Source organism: Phalangium opilio, unplaced genomic scaffold (genome assembly GCF_054372755.1).
Source record: "Phalangium opilio isolate 3A_F unplaced genomic scaffold, DU_Popi_V2 ptg000082l_1, whole genome shotgun sequence".
Classification (NCBI taxonomy): Eukaryota; Metazoa; Arthropoda; class Arachnida; order Opiliones; family Phalangiidae; genus Phalangium; species Phalangium opilio.
Window position 1 is genome coordinate 10435918 of NW_028324189.1, and position 4730 is coordinate 10440647.

At 38.0% G+C, this 4730-nt stretch overlaps 1 long non-coding RNA gene across 4 annotated transcripts; it reads left to right on the plus strand.

Moving 5' to 3' along the window:
- The first annotated feature begins 427 nt into the window (after positions 1-427).
- LOC149651559 (uncharacterized) lies at positions 428-4390 on the plus strand. Of its 4 annotated transcripts, none has more exons than XR_016371274.1 (3): positions 428-1516; positions 1609-2297; positions 3864-4390. It is a non-coding gene; the product is annotated as an uncharacterized LOC149651559 (long non-coding RNA). The 4 variants fall into 4 exon arrangements; XR_016371275.1 differs by lacking the exon at positions 3864-4390 and adding an exon at positions 2298-3857 and having other exon boundaries at positions 430-1516; positions 1609-2233; XR_016371273.1 differs by lacking the exon at positions 3864-4390 and having other exon boundaries at positions 447-1516; positions 1609-1672; positions 1795-3857.
- The last annotated feature ends 340 nt before the right edge of the window (positions 4391-4730 follow it).

The following is a 4730-nucleotide window of genomic DNA, read 5'->3' on the forward strand; positions in this document are numbered from 1 at the left end:
TTTGATAAAAAGATTCATTAGAGATTCAAAACCTTACTAGGAATTGACTGACGACTTAGTGTAGTATTCAAATTTCATTTCACAATAGGTGTGTAACGGAAAGTCTTAAGTTTCAAGCAAGAACGAACCCCTATAAGGTCAAAGATCTTGGGTTTCAGTTGGGACGTTAAGTGCTGCGATCTCAAATTTTACCGGGTTCATCGAGTTACTAATATCATACCCAAAACTTGCAAAATGTATTGCAAATCTTGCTGGCTATATAGACATAGGAGTATTCTTCATACTATTTACACAGGGAGTCCTGGCTGCTTGTGGACCCACAAAAAGGCAGACTACTTTGTCCTGCAAGTAGCCTAGCCTCCTTGTGTAAATGGTATAAATCCTCTATGTATTTCTATATAGGTTCTCTATGGTCTTATTTTTGGGTTCTGGGAGACTGGTTCTCATTTTCTCATTAATACCATCACGTGAGCGGTACGCCCCTTTGTACTACCCGATAAGGACACATTTGGCATTATTTTAATTGCCATCTTTAACTAATTTTCCCGTCTTTTTACCAAATTTTCTCATCTTTAACTAATTTTCCCGTCATTTTACCAAATTTTCTCATCTTTAACTAATTTTCAAATCTTTTCCTACAGAATTACACCTTTATTTTTACATAGTAGGCCCTAACTCTAAAACGTTCCCACGATATTTGTAAACAAGTGTTTATGGTACCTGCAATTTAGAAAAACCACGGAGCTTCTATTACAGGGAGAGGAAACTCGGTCTCTTCCCCCTCGCTCTTAGCGTACCTCGGTTCTGCGCACCGTTTTCATTCCTCGCGCGCACACTGAGCCGAAGTAAACAAAGTCTGACGTCATTTTCTTGTCGTAAGGAAGTTGGAGGAACGCGACCCCTGCTTGTAGACAAGGCTTACCGACCGCCGTTGAAAGTTTGAAGACGTTGAACGTGGTCGTGTAGCTCCGTTGTGCTCTGAACAAATCCAGATTATATTAAGCTCCGTGATTATGTTGAAAATAAAGGTTTTGTGACTATACAAATGGAGACAAAAGCCTCTCTCCCTGCTAAGACTAAAAAGGTACGGACTATAAACTTTAATTCCTGGCCATAAAAGGACGATTTATATCGTGAATCGCTTCTACAGCTTCCGTAAACACATTTATTCTTCTTCCCCTTTTTACAAACTAACTGATTGTAATCGCAATCCATTTTAATTTTTAAAATTGTACCAATTATTATAGGAATTAAACATTAAAAAGTCCGAGGCTTATGTCTTTCTACGAACGAGTGAAGGCGGCCATCTTTGTTGTTTACCTAGGCTCCAATTTTTTACCAGTGAAAACCGAGGGGGGGATTAAAAATGTGCCCCTTTTTATGGACAAATAGTGTCTACGTTTCCTAAGGGCCTTTACAGTACTTGAGGGGAAGGAAGTTTCCTCTCCCTGTTAATAGAAGCTCCGTGGAAAAACGAAAATAATTGGCCAAGCTATATCTTTAGAAATTTATACAAGTAGCTTCTTTTTGAGTATTTTCTCACTACTTATCAATCGCTCCAAAAATTGCAAGTACACGCTAAAATCCATTCATCACCTTCTTTTCCAGAAAAAGGTTTGGAATGCTTTTGTTACCCTAAAGATATTTGTGGTGCCACCAGGACCAGGACCAGGTACGAGCTAAAAATAGACCAAAATGTTCCTTGACCCATCCCTCAAATTTCTATACAACTGATCAGGGTTCCTACGAATTTTCCTGATTAAAAATCCCTAACTTTACCATGACCATTTTCAGGTGTTTCAACTAGACTAAAAGAAATCAGTGAATAGGGAGTGGGCAAAGGGGTGAAAATCTCTCTTAGTAAGCGTCAGACCATCACTTAGCCAATCAGGAGCATTCCCCCACTAGCCTTTCAATCTGTGAAGTTTGCCTCCATTTTGGTAGAAAAGGGAGAAATTTTAAGCCACACCCCTCTGGCAGCTCTCTATAGAGAGCTTTCAGTTGGAGGAGGAGTTGAATCTCGTGACACAATTTACGCTGCCATATTGGTGGGTTTAAATCAGGAATGAAGCTGAGACCACCCAATATGGCTACCAGAACAGCGGTAAGACTTGGGAGGGTGTGACGACGGTACTACTACTATCCCATCTGGAAGCTCTCTATATTTACAAAAATTTTCGAGTCCTAACTTAACCAGGTAACTTACGAACCCTGTAAAGATAGGCGCCGGAAGGTAGGGCCTAAGGGATAAGACGTTAAGGGCAGAAGAAATAGTCTAAATAATTTTACCTCCACAGGTAAGACGCATTTTCTTTTTTTTTTGTTCCCAATACCACCCACTGACTCTTACCCAAAGTCCACACCTGAAGCCAACGCAAAACTTTTCTTGGAAATGGCTTGCTAACCATCCTTCAAAAGCAGTAAAAGAAATGATGGTGATTCTATAGCATAGATAGTAGGTCCAGTAAAAGGCGCCAAGATGGGAACGGTTCATCCGATATTTTTGCGAAAGCACGTTGCTAGAAATCTTTTGTGTTTAAGGATAAGACGTTGAGAAAATTTGCCACCTAGCGATTCTTACCCATTTAAGGGGAAGGTGACCTGTAAATTAATCCAGGAATAGTTACGCCTAGTTCGCGGTAGTATTTTGTGTATTTCACTTGGCCTTTAAATTACCCATTGGTTTCTGGAGAAAAGCTTAATTTTCTAAGAAACCGTTCTTTTTAAGAACACGAATAAAATGTATGACTCGATCTGAGCAATAACCAGGCTTGTTATATTCGGAAGAAGCATTCGAAAAAAATTACCAGGAATCGCCATGAAGAGATTGCGAATGTCACAGATCTTTAACCCTAATTTACTAAGCCTAAATAGCAATACAACTTAATATACATCTAGCTTCCTAAGAATTGTCTTATTCTTTATATGCGACCGCCCATTTTCTCGAGTAAAATTTAACAAAATCTGTCTGTCTGTTAATAACGCTCTGTCTATGACAGTGTTTAGCTTGAAAAACAGTTATAACTTTGGTTAGAATAATAAAGTCAGATATAAAAAAAACGAAAATTTTTTAATGCTTTTTCTATGGGACGCTAACCCTAAAAACTGTGAATTTTCCTTTAACATTACGGAAGGGTGTCATGTCATATCTACAAGGGCCGGTAGGCCCTTGTAGAATAATAGACCATTTCGAGGGAAAGACACGGGGGAAAAGCTTTTTTGCCTTCCATCTCGCTTTTTGGCGCTTGCGTTGTAGTCTCTTTGTATCATGAGAGTGGGCAGAGGGGGTTCAATGTATCAACCCCCTTGTATGCCTGGACGAACCAATACTGATTATTTCGTCCATGTTGTATGTACTGATACTGAGGGTTGCCAACCCGCTTTGTATTTGTAATGGGGAGCTAACAGTTCTGACCCTGAAACGTCACACCCTTCTATCTCTTACTGGGGTTTCATCCGCCCTAACGGTTGGAAACAGTATTCTACGCGCAAAAATGCCAACCAGAGAGGGGCTGCATGACGTCAGACTATCTCTTCCCCTAGCCAGTTGTTAGCTCCCTATAAAGCAATAAAACCAAGGATGATTAAGCGTGGAGTTGAAACAGGGCGTGATAAAATTTAAAAGCAAGAACGATTAAGAATAGAGTGATAATAAATTCGGCCTACCATGTTACAGTCAGAGAATGATACTAAAATTCAATTCTGCTAGCTAGACTGTTTTGTTTGGTTTTTTTACGATATTAAATTACGAAACCCAATCCTAAATGACTAAAAAAAAAAGACGTGTATACTAAAGTTTATAACTACAAAAACCTTAACTAAAAATAACAAAAGATCTTTCTTTCTTTCTTTCAAACTCCCAGCTCGATTCCGAGTTCCATTGTTTGAAGACTGACCCTTTTCTCATTGGCTATCGGGTCACTGACTTCGCCAAGACAAGAGTCCTGATTCTCAAATAGAGAAGAGATGAAGCTAAACCAAGGGGGAGAAGCTATAGTACCCAAGATAATTTTCTAAATTGAGAGTAGCACCCCAATGTCAGGCAGAGAAAAAAGATACAACAGTTGAAGCCACCCCCGCGCTAGCTATACTCATTATCTTTCACTAATTGTTCTTCTTCCGACGTCCAGGGTCGAGAGGGTTCTACAAAAAACTGTGACGTTGATAATTGGATGACTATAAACAATAGGAATTGATGGGACGAACTTTAAAAAACAAACATGTTCACGAATAGGAACCATATTCTAATTTATAGCTGATATAATTAATTAAAGCAAATGTAATTAATAGATTATATTAATGACTATACTGAGAGGAAGCCCTTATGACACTGTGTGGTATTACTCTGAACAAATTAACTATTAATTAAATATTATAATTTTGGGTATTATTTAGTATTACTTTTTAAGTATGATGAAAATTAGTTATTTTTATTTTCTGTTTATATGAAACACCCCAGCTTAGTAACCTTACAAAACATGATTAGTTGATGAAAGTATATTAACTTTTAACCAATTAAGCCCCACTTCTCTATTGATTACACCGGTCCACTTAGTTAATTACCGTCTAACGTTTCATTAAATTAAGTGTAAAGTTAAGTATGTATTGAGTCGATATAGGGTATCATTAAAATTAAAAGAAATTAATACTAATTAAGATTATTAACTGAATTAAACTCCTCGGTAATGCAAGGTTAAAATATACGTGTTTAAAAACAAGGGCGAACCTCT